The sequence below is a fragment of the Aedes aegypti genome, chromosome 3 (genome assembly GCF_002204515.2).
Source record: "Aedes aegypti strain LVP_AGWG chromosome 3, AaegL5.0 Primary Assembly, whole genome shotgun sequence".
Taxonomy (NCBI): domain Eukaryota; kingdom Metazoa; phylum Arthropoda; class Insecta; order Diptera; family Culicidae; genus Aedes; species Aedes aegypti.
The window spans coordinates 136,713,044-136,725,430 of record NC_035109.1 but is presented as its reverse complement, the minus strand read 5'-3'; the positions used below and the strand labels follow the sequence as shown (position 1 = coordinate 136,725,430).

General features: G+C 35.8%; 1 protein-coding gene across 11 annotated transcripts in view; it reads right to left on the bottom strand.

Annotated features, from left to right (window-relative positions):
• LOC5569430 (dihydropyrimidinase) overlaps nucleotides 1-1,029 on the bottom strand; it is a 76,854-nt gene extending 75,825 nt beyond the window's left edge. For 2 of the 11 annotated variants that reach the window (XM_021854607.1, XM_021854613.1), the window contains exon 1: nucleotides 958-1,029. The gene's annotated coding sequence lies outside the window, so the exon portion shown is untranslated. Of the gene's footprint in view, nucleotides 1-639 lie in introns of all 11 variants that reach the window. The other 9 variants (XM_021854603.1, XM_021854614.1, XM_021854604.1 and 6 more) reach the window with 8 other exon arrangements.
• Between the last annotated feature and the right edge of the window lie 11,358 nt (nucleotides 1,030-12,387).

The window sequence follows — 12,387 nt, the reverse complement described above, 5'->3', positions numbered from 1 at the left end:
TGGACACTGCCCAAGAATTGCCGCAATTACAGTAATTTGGACTTTCTTACATTTGTTGGGCGGATACGGGTTAATTTGAATGGGAGTATTGTTAATTCAAATTAAATTGTATTTGTTCCGATAACTAATGCAGAGTCAGTACTATAATTAATAATTGAAATATTAAGAAGTTCTATTTTCAAAACTCCTATGTTCCCAATTCAATTTACCAGGATTCTTGACTTCAAAGTTTGTCAAAAAGTTCCAAATTTATTTCGATCACAAATTCAAGCCTCATGAAACACTGTGCAGTTGAGCAAGAGCTGTGTTCTGATGGGTGGTGGGCTGTTAATAAAATAATTGGCAACGGAATCGGAGATAGGGTGCTGCGAGCAATGCTCTGAATTCTTGATTCCATCCTCGTGTGTTACGTTCCATTCATTGGGTCATAATGATATGATACACCGACTGGCTGACTGTCTATCCACATGTTCCGTATGGTTTTGGTTCAACATTTTCTCCCGAATAACTCCCATAAATTGCATCTTTTTGCTCCACTTCGCCGTTCACATTGCCATCTAAGCCGAGAGCAATTCCATTTCCTTTTATGTAGAGATTATAAAATTTTCACACAATCATAATTGCTTCATTTTCACTGACACTCTCTAGATATTTGATGAATTTCAATGCTTCTGATCTTCACCTTGCGACTTTCTTTTCCCACACGAAAAGCACAATTTTCACGATGCCCTTAGACACTGCGTAAAAAAAAGACTCACTTCACCCTCCCTTCGATAGAGCAACCACACAATTCGACGTTTTTCGCCCTGGTTTCACTAGTGGATAAATTCACTGACTGCACTCGCTGTACCGTTTTGCCCGTTGCTGTTGCTTCTGATGAGTCCGATATACAGGAAGGAGAGAAAAAAATCTATCTTTATATTTCCTCCAACCGAATGGCAGCAAACGTTTACCTACTCTGGCAATATCAAAGCGAAAGCCACGGATTAGAACACATCCACACGCGACGCCGGAAAACAACGAACTGAGTGAAGAGCATGGATCGAAGCGACCGTGATGCGATGGATAGGGGGAAAACGTTCACGACGCTGCTGAGACCTGGTGAATTTTCTATCCCGAGAAGGGCCTCAGCAATGCATGCGTGAGTGCCGCTAAGTGGGCCGTTTGAATTGTTCATCGTGGGAGATTGATGATTTTTGGTGTTTGGTTTATGTTCGGATAACTATCAATCAGCTTAATAATTTTAAAATCGTGGCGTATCGTACTGCAATAATGAGCGTACACAAATTCTTTTTACTGTCGCAAGTCTTAAGCAATAAAAAAGTATTTCTTAGTGCTTCAAAAACAGTACTTTTCAGTACTACTTGTCATACTTATTGATCCCTTTTCGAACCTTGTTTGGGCGCGTGTCTTCGATTTTTCTTTGGATCCGTTAGAGAAAGCTAGCAGTGGTAATCCTCCTTGGACACCGTATTGAAAAAAAACCTCTTAGAAGATCTATTCTTCATTCGATTATTCACTAAGCATTGTTGCAACTACAAACATAAGGAAGGGTGAATATCTGAATTCACAACTTCCTTCTAAAAAAGTGGGTTTTAAAACTGTCACTAAAAGCAATGTCAATGTTGATAATTGCATCGAAAAGAGCAATCAGTTCTTTAAACAAATTATCCGAACACCAAATCGATGCAGCCTTTGGCCCAGGCACTTTGATTCAAGTGAGGAAGCAAAGAGTGCCGCCAAAGAGTGGTCAGTTGTTCCGAATTTGGGGGATTTGGGCAGGAGATCTTGAACTCCATTAGGGAAATCAAGGTTTCCTTTCAAATCGCAGAGAAAGGAGACTGTCTCGTTTTGCCGGGAACTCTTAAAGATCGCGAACTTCTTCTCAAACATCTTGAAGAGAAGAAGCACATTTTTTTTACTTATGACGACAAAACTGAACTTTTGTTCAAAGTCGTCTTGAAAGGTCTCTCAAGTGACTATAAGTCACCTGAAGAGATCAAAAATGGAATTAATGATTTACTTGGATTTTTCCCAGTCCAAGTAATCATTATGAAAAAGAGAACCCAATCTGGCATTGTTCGGAAAGGGCTTTCTCAAGAATATTATTTAGTTCACTTTAACAAAAAAGATCTAAATAATATTGAAGGTTGTTCTCATGCTAAGGTCGTTTGTCCAGTGAAGGAAGATACCGATAAGTTCATATGCGCGATTTGCGGGGGCAATCATAAGTCCAATTTTTGGGCTTGCCCTTCGCGTAGGCGAGTCTACGAGCCTCGAAGATGAACGATAATGTCCGTTACGGTAACGGTCGTTTTCGTAATTTCCCTGGTAGAGTTTCGAACAATGTTCATTTTTCAGTTAACGATCGCTTGATTAAGAGTCATACTCATCTGGAAGATTATAATCATGCTCATTTACAAACTAATTTTAATCCGTCGGGTAGCCGTTCGAATCTTTTAATTTCGAATGTATCTACCCACGGTAAATCCTTTGCCGATATCGTAGCAGGTAATTTGAACTCCTCCCCTCTTCATACTACGCGAACCCGTTCTACTTGTTTCAAATCAAATGAAAAAAAAAAACCCAGCCGCCACAGGTAACTTCTACTCCGCCTCTTCGTCTACCGAAAATTCTAACGGAAAATCATAAGATAATGTACCCACTTTAAGTGATATGTCTGCCTCTGATTTTAATTTTTTATCTAAACAATTGAATCTAATGATTGATGCAATGTTCAAAGCCACCACTATGACTGAAGCAGTCCAAGTCGGTGTAAAATTCACTAATCAAATTGTTATTGGATTACGTTTTTCTAATGGATCCAATAAATAATAATTTAAATATTTTAAATTGGAATGCTCGTTCTTTGAATGGTAAAGAGGACGAGCTGTTTAATTTCTTACAGCTAATAACGTGCATACAGCAGTTATTAATGAAACCTATTTATAACCTGGATCCAAACTAAAAATAGATCCTAATTTTTTTGTTTATCGTAATGATCGACTTGATGGGGCATATGGGGGAGTTGCAATCATCATTCTTAGGCGTATAAAACATCAACTGTTTTAGTCATTTGAAACTAAATTTTTTGAAACTTTAGGTGTTTCAGTTGAAACACAATTTGGTAAATATACTTTCATAGCTGCCTATTTGACTTTTCAATGCTCTGGACAGCAAGTTAATTTGCTCCAAACTGATTTGCGAAAATTGACTCTCAATAAGTCAAAATTTGTTGTCATTGGTGACTTTAATGCCAAAAATCGGTCATGGAATAATTTTCAAAGTAATTCCAACGGCAGAATTTTATTTGATGAGTGCTCTTCAGGATACTTCTCAATTCAATACCCTGATAGCCCTACATGTTTTTCCTCTTCTAGAAATCCATCTACGATTGACTTGGTCTTAACCGACTCTAGTCATCTTTGTAGTCAATTATTTACTCATGCTGATTTTGATTCTGATCATGTCCCTGTTACGTTTCAAATAACCCATGAAGCGATTCTCAATCCTATCAGCTCCACTTTCAATTATTTTCGAGCTGACTGGAATATATATGAAACGTATGTTGACTCCAATCTTGATGTTAACATTTCTTTAGAAACTAAACTTGAAATTGACAATGATCTTGAAATTTTAACAAACATTGTTGAAGCCAGGAGCATTGCAATACCAAAATGTGAAGTAAAATTTGAATCCGTGATTATAGACGATGATCTTAAACTCTTGATCCGTCTTAAAAACGTGAGGAGAAGGCAATTTCAACGCACTCGCGATCCTGCTATGAAAATTATATGGCAAGATTTGCATAAAGAAATCAAGAAACATTTTGCACAATTAAGAAACAAAAAATTGGACCCTGGCTCTAAGCCCTTTTGTAAATTATCTAAAATTTTGAAAAAAAAAAAAAAAAAACTCTGAAGCCAATACCGGCATTGAAAGAGGAAAACAAATTATTACTAACCAATTGCGAAAAAGCTCAAAAACTTGCTATGCAGTTGGAAAGCGCGCACAATTTAAATTTAGGACTTACTAGTCCAATTGAAAATCAAGTTACTCAGGATTTCGAAAATATTCTCAATCAAGAGAACGTTTTCGAAATGCCTGGGAGACTGATTTGGATGAAGTGAGAACTATTATTGGAAAATTCAAAAATATGGCGATGATGGAATTTTCTACATCCTCATTAAGAAACTTCCAGAAAGTAGTTTATCATTCTTTGTTGTTATATTTAACAAATGTTTTCAGTTGGCATAGTTTCCTGACAAATGGTTAAATGTTAAGGTTTTACCAATTTTAAAACCAGACAAAAATCCTGCAGAAGCTTCTAGCTATCGTCCAATCAGTTTGCTTTCCTCCAACAGTAAACTTTTTGAAAAGGTTATTTTGAACAGAATGATGGCCCACATCAACGAAAATTCAATTTTTACCAATGAACAGTTCGGATGCCACCATGGACATTCGACCACTTATCAACTTTTATGTGTAACAAATTTGATTCGCTTCAACAAATCTGAATGCTATTCTACTGGTCTTGCTCTTCTTGACATAGAAAAAGCATTCGGTAGTGTTTGGCATGAAGGTTTGATCGTAAAATTAAAAAACTTTAATTTTCCAATATACATATATTGCGGATGACACAGGCCTTTCCGTCGAAGGACGAAGTCTGCGTGTCATCTGTAGTCGATAGTTTGGATATATTTTCTTCATTCTTACAAAAATGGAAGATTTCTCTTAATGCTTCCAAAACTCAACTGATTATATTTCCACATAAACCAAAACTCTCTTTATTTGAAACCCTCAAGTACACATGTTGTTACGATGAGAGGAGTTCCAATAAATTACAATTCAGATGAAGTTAAGTATCTAGGGTTCATGCCAGATAAAAAATTAACATTCAAAAATCACATTGAGGGCATTCAAGCCAAATGTAATAAATATGTAAAATGTCTATATTCCCTTATTAATAGAAAATCAAATCTTTGTCTTAAGAACAAGCTTTTAATATTCAAACAACATTTCAAGGTCACAATGTTGTCTGTTAGATTGTACATTAAATAGATTTAATATTTTATAACACCATTCACGGACGACCCATGCAAACGGAAAAACCTTTGAGTGCCTTCTCGGAGACGCCAAATTTCGCTCCGCTCTTCAAATGAACGTCGGGTGGTGTCGGGAGGAAAATCCATCCACTTCGACGGAGGGAGAGCGGAGCATGCGCGCTTTCGTCCGGAGTCTCTCCCGGCGTGTGATGGCGTCGCATGGAGAGTGCGATTTCGAACTGTTGTTGCGCTGAACAAGTGGTGTAGTTGTGATTACGTGCTTGTATGCAGAGAATTGTTGCCTATGGCTAGTTTGTTTTGTTTGGGTTGAGTGTTAGCCGGTTCGGTTAGTTGATGTCATCGGATTGATGTCACAGTTCTATTTAATAATTCATAGAGAGCCGTTACGGTATCGATACGTTACAAAGGCCGTATTTGATACACGATGAGATGGATAAGACGCAATTCTACTTCAAATTTCCGACAAATTTTAATTTGAGTTTTTTTTAGTGTCTTAAAGACACGTGGGTCATAGAGACAATCACGAAAAAAGTTGATGTTTTATGCACCTTTAAGGAGGCAGGATCCGTCATTGATTTCGCAGTTTTCAAAACCAGTTTTTTCGTCCAAAATCAAGAAAATTTACACGAAAATGTGTTCACTGTATTCTATTAGTCAACCGAAACACAATGAACACATTTTCATTGAATGATTTTTAGTTTTGAACATAAAAACTGCTCCTGAAGTTTTGATGATCACGATAACGGATAGTTGAACGTTAAGAGGAAAATAACCATCATCGTTTGAAAAAAAAATCAAAACCAGTATTTTTTTGCTGAAAATTTGAGCAATGTACGAGAAAATCTATAATTGCAATACAATTGCTATCTGGATTGCAATAGTAGATTTTTACAGGGATTTTTTTCATAATTGAACAAAAAAACTGGTTTTTAATTTTTGATGATTGCTGATAATTGAATGAAGGATTCTTGAGCCTTAAAGGATGATAGCAATTTCACCTCCAGGCGATTATTTTGATTAAGGCGAAGTAGGCCGTCATTGAAATTTGTATGCGTCGTTGATGATTGTTGCTGATTTATCTCACGATTTCGAATCAAAGAAAATTAGTTGGTTTTGCACTGATACAGCTGAAAAAGTATCACCATACTTTATGCATGTTAGCGCGTACAGTGATACTTTTTTAAAGTCAATATAAACTATCAAGACTGAGTCTTATCACTTTGAATTGCAAGCTGAAAAGTCATCATTGTTGCCAAAACGAATAACGGGCTACTTAGCCTTAACGAGAAATTTTGAATTTCTTTTGATATGTTTTGTATGTTTATTTTTGACGAATATTTTTAATTTTAAATAAATGATTTCTCTTCATCGATCCTCTTTTCTGTGAATAAAGGCGACAAGATGCGGGTTTGTTAGCATTTTTTTACTTCAGGACGCAAGATTGCTTCGCCGCCTAGCGCCCTGAAGTGAAAAAATGCTAACAAACCCGCATCTTGTCACCTTTATTCACAGAAGAGAGGATCGATGAAGAGAAATCGATCATGCGACTTACGCCCTTATTCTAGCACACGCTTGAATTGGTAAGCTCGTATCATGCTTTTATTTTAAATCTGTTCAATATGTACGACTGCACATATAATCGTTAAAAAGGTGAAACGTAAATATGATTTTTCAAAAGCTTCCGGGGCTCCAGTTCTTCGCTGCTCATCATAAAATCGATGTCCCTGAGGACGTTAGAAAGCAGAAGATGTTAGTTTGCCAAACAATATATGATTTGGCAAGCGATTTGCTCGTGTGGAGAGCGGAGCACCCCATTCGTGACAACTGGAACGGTGACCATTGACCGTGTACCTTAAGGAATGCCTCCAAAAGCGTCTACTTCCTCTTCTGAGGTCACTCGATGGTCATACAATATTCTGGCTGGATTTAGCTTTGTGCCAGAACTCGGAAGAGGTTTTGGGGTGGTACATGGCTAAGGAGGTCAATTTCGTGCCGAAGCAATTCAACCCTCTGAACGCACTGAAACTACGTCCAAATGAAAAGTACTGGGCCATCATGAAGAAGGCACTTCGAAAGCATCCTAAGTAAGTGAAATCGGAGGAAGATATGAATAAAAAATGGACCGCAACGCAAAAAAAGTTGATTCGCGTGTTGTATGGACCTTATGAGTAGTGTGAAGTGAAAAGTTTGTGCATTTAGATATTGAATTGAAATTGAATAAAACAAACATGGGAAAATATTCATGTTTTATTTTAAATACTCCCTGAAAGTTTGGAAATGGTTGTTTCAACGTGTGAATTCTGCCAAATAATTGTATGTGTTGCAGTTCGATTCCGTACACCCTTTAAAATATTTTCAGAAATGTGAATTGATCATTCTGCCAGAAATCAGTCTTGGAGTTTGTAAAATTCATATTTCAGAAACTTCAAGAATCTTGTTTAGTATTTATTTACACCGAAGAATATTGTTGTGCATGTTATGAGTGTCCTGCCCAACATCTTTTGAGAATCTCAACCAGAATTCCTCGAGAACATTTCCCTGGATAATCGTATAGCTTTTCGAAAGGACGTATGTAACAATGAGAGATTCTATTCTGTCGCGAGCTTTTTCGATTATAACAGTGCATTACTAAAGCTTTTGGGAAATTTTTCACTGTAGATCGCAATACTTGGTTAGCATTTCATAGAAAGAACGCAACAGAAGAGCTTAATATGGCTCAGTTACTGATAAACCTTTCCGTTACCATCCCCCCTAAACGAGATTTGAAAAACAAAACTTTTTTCTATCTTTCTAGCTTTAGGAAATCAAAATGGGTGTTTCAATACGGCTAATTTAAAAAAAAAGTGGATTTGCAATGTGAAATCAGCTGAGTTTTTACAATTATTAGCTCTATAACGATGTACACGGGTCCGGTTCCGGCGTCAATCTTCGGAGGTGAGTAAATACTGTCAAGTGACACATTAAACTTCATGATTTTTCAAATGATTGCATTCCAAGACTGAACTGCTTAGTGTAGAATCCATTTGATCATTTTGGAATCGGTTGTGGAGTCATTTTTTTTGAAGATGAGTAAATACTATCGTGCGACTCATCAAACTTCATGGTTTTGAAAGATAGTACATTCTATGAGTGAGATGCAATGTCTGGGACCTATTTGACCACTTTCGAACCTGTATTCGGGTTTCCACTGAGTAAATACTATCGCGCTACACATCAAACAAAATAGTTTTGCTAATACAATCAATTCTCTACATCTCGATATTGTAGGGACCATCGAGTTAGGGAGGTATCGAGTTCCAGATCACATAACCAGTGCAACAGCAATCCAAGGGACCATCGAGGTAGCCATGAAAACCAACTTTTACTATGGTTCTCTAACTCGATATCACGATGCGATGTGTCGAGTAAGAGAGAGTGAGAGTTGAGCAATCTATGGATGAATTGGTCGGCGTTAAGTCAGAATGGACCAAGTGACATTTTTCATATTTTGAGAAAAATGGGTTTAAAGTTCACCGCTCGGTAATTTTTGAATTCGTTTAAAATTTGGTTCAATATTTCTACACATCTTTGTGTTACTTTCAAACAGTATAATGTGAAGTGATAATCATGAAAAATCATAATTCAAACCTCTGATAGAACGATTTTCTGATGGTCCACTCTGACTGAACTAAAAACCACCGTTCAGTAAGTTGGTACACTCTGACTGAACAATTTCTAGGAAATTAACAATTATTCAATGCTTGCATGGTCAAACTGGGTGCATATCTCTAAGATAAGAAGATTATGAAGACCTTTCGACACCAGTATCGTAAATTGTTCAATAACCCATTTCTTTAATACCAAAATCAATGGCATTACGATAGCTTGAAAATTAAGGTTTTGCAGGGTCAGGGTATTGAAGGCCAGAAATATTCAAATATGTGTTCAGTCAGAGTGGACCAAGGGAAAATTTTGAGTATCGACCAAAATATACTGGTCCAATAAGCGGGTTCCAGCACATTCCATACATACACCATAGAACTACCATAAACCTCTATTGGACTCTGGAATTGACTCAAAAAATGCAACAATAAATCAGTTTATTGCTTTTCAACATTTGGTTCACTCTGTCTGCACATAAATTGCTGCAATTTCTGACCACCCATCCAAATATGGTAAATGGTCAAAAATCAAAATCAAATGCATCGAATTTAGTAATATTTATAAATTTCGATTGATTAATAAGAAGAAGAATCACTCAATGTCGAAAAATCTGACAAATTTCTTGAAATGATATTCATTTCCTCGCATTCTTCAGCGCGTTGATCATTTTCGCTGATATGGTAATAAGCACTTGGTCCACTCTGACTGCTCACTTTTATCGATTTTTATTGATCATCCAAAGTAAATTTGTTACATATATCTCGCCATTTACAACATTCATCAAATCTGATCAAAATGAAACGGAGGTAAGATAATTTTGCATCTAATGATAGAATAATCCAATTTTCCCAAATTTTGTACTTGGTCCCCTCTGACTTGACGCCGACCAATTGCGCAATCTGGACACATTTGGCCACCTTTGAACCGGTATCTGGGTTTCCGAGGAACCATTTCGAAGGTGAGTAAATAATGTTGATTCCGAAGTGGCCAAATGGGTTCTGTTCTGTGCAGCTCAGTCATGTAAAGCAATCATTTACAAAATCATGAAGTTTGATGTGTCGCATGATAATAGGGTAACCAATATATTTTGGACCCCAATGTATTTTGGACCCACTGGTCCATTTTCCTGCAAATTTCTAAGTTTAAATCGAAAGACCAACTCAATTCGCATGCCATTTAGAAAGATAGGACTATTCCGTACTTGCATCAACCGTTTGTACATAGAAAATGTGTTTGTTTTATCTGAAATTAATTTAATTTAATTGGTTCATCCATACAACCGTTACAATGCGTTACAGCCGTCAGAAATTTTTCAAATGTAAACAAAAACTTTTTTCAAATTTCTGTACTAAAAGCGTAGAATTTCTTCGGTTTTCCATTGTCAATCGATTGATTAGATTATGGGCAAGCATGTTATACAACCAGTGTCGTGGACTTTGTCGCCAAACGATAAAAAAACACCGAGGGTCCAAAATATATACTTTGAGGGTCCAAAATGTATAGATGTGTCCTAAATAATGAAAAGCAGTACATCACAATTCAATTATTTTCGACGTTTTCTGGATCTTATATCACCGTTTGGGCATTTTTATCTTGTAAAGGAAGTTTTTCTCTACATTTTGGCATGTTCTTTGACTTGGTTACGCTGTACAATTAATTCATTGGGACAAAAAACTAAAATCACTTCCTTAGGGGGTCCAAAATACGACCGTTACCCTATTTACTCGCTTCTAAAAAATGGCCTCAGAATTGAAATTGGCCAGTTTGAAACACCCATTTTGATTCCGGAATAACCAGGTGGCCAATCTTAAAATTTATACCAAGTTCTTAAAGACGAAGGATATCCGCTTCGTTTGTCAAAATTTGCAGTCAAAAGTTACAGCCAAAAACGCGTTTTTTCCAACTCTCGTTTAGGGGGATTGGTAACGGAAGGGTTAAAGAGAAATCAAGCAAAGAGAGCCTCTCAATGTTAGATAGGTTCTTTTAAAAATTTACCCGAGAATTCTTTGAGAATGTTATCCAATTTATTATTACATTATGTTGGAGTTTTACACATTATTTTGCGTGAAATTTTACTGTTGACATTGCACATTGGTCCACGGAACGAAATTAAGTGGAATAAATTAATAACCGTCGGACGGGGCTACTTTTGATTCCAGGGGCTACTTTGGACACTCACCTTTTGTATTTTTTAGCAGCGTAAATATTAATCTGAGCAATTTTGTGTCTTCAGCACTTTTATTAACCAATATATGCTCTACCACTAGGCATGATTTTTTTCTTGGAACAATATCAACAATAACATGGTAAACAAGAAAACATTACAAAAAAGCCCGAATAAATATTCACAAGGTATAAAACATTGGCTATACAAACATTGTTTGAATTTTACCCATGTCTTGGAAACTTATTGGGAGCATCACAAAACTATCGAATCGTCATGTTTCATAAAAATCTTGTGATTTGTTTTGCTTAAAATTGTTGTTTTATTAAAATAATTGATCAAAGGTTTTATTTTCGCGACTTTTATTTTATTACAATGTTTTGGTTTGTGTATTTTACAGCTTAAAAAAATAAAATAAATATTTGTAAAAGTGAATAGACATAAAACACATATATTTCAATACGTTCTAATGCCAAACTCACAACATGATCTCTAAAAAACTATTTTTCGTCATATTGTACATGAATTTGTAGTACAGAACAGTTGCATCCTTCAAATGCTTAAATTAAACTACTCTTAAGCCAGCTCTAAACTGCTAAGAAGCTAAAAGCATATTACAAAATCAAACTTACTTCTTTACGATCTTGCTAAACTTTACTTCATAGATTGCGTTTTTAATGAAAATTACTTACTGGTATTAAAGTAGTTACCGGTATTAATGTGATCCTTCAACATATCGTTCATATAACAGTAAGAATAGAAAAAAAAAAGACTTTTTGTACATAACTCATTTATCATCGCAGTACCTAGTAGTTACGTCGTTCGTTTATGTCAACTTGAAAATCGAGCATTCGTAACTGATAGTTCCATTTAAGAGGACGTTGAAAATTTAAGTTTCATACTGCAAACTGAAAATAGTGAATGGCATGTTTCGTTGAAATTTGTTATATATGTGTAATTGATTCTAGCTTTGCAATTTTCTACATTAAGTTTATCAATGAAAAACGTTCCATAACATCACAGTGGACGACAATTTATTAAATCAGTTTGAAAATTATAAGGAAAAATCATTTCATTAGCAAATTGTGAAAATGTCCAAAGTAGCCCCTTTTTTGTCTTGAAGGACACACTTTTTTCGCTATTCAAGCATTTTTGTTATTTCTTGATGGATTTGCCTCATATTTTGCACATTTTTTACGTACATATACAACTTAAATATAGGCAAAAATTATCAACATCTATTCATAATTCTAAGAGTTACAAATCCTCAAAGTTAAAGAATGTGGAAATAATGTCAAAAGAAGCCCCGTTTGACGGAACTTGAAAAATATAAGATATAAGGTTTTGGTGTCTTCTGAACACTTGTTTGTCTGGTCAAGGCTCGTTATATACAAAAGTGTCCTAAGCACCAAATTTCATTGCTTTCGAAAATCGCTCTCAAACTTTTTTTTATTTCAAAAGATAGCGCAACAAAATGTTCTACAATATTGAAGAATATCGAAAATATGAAAACTT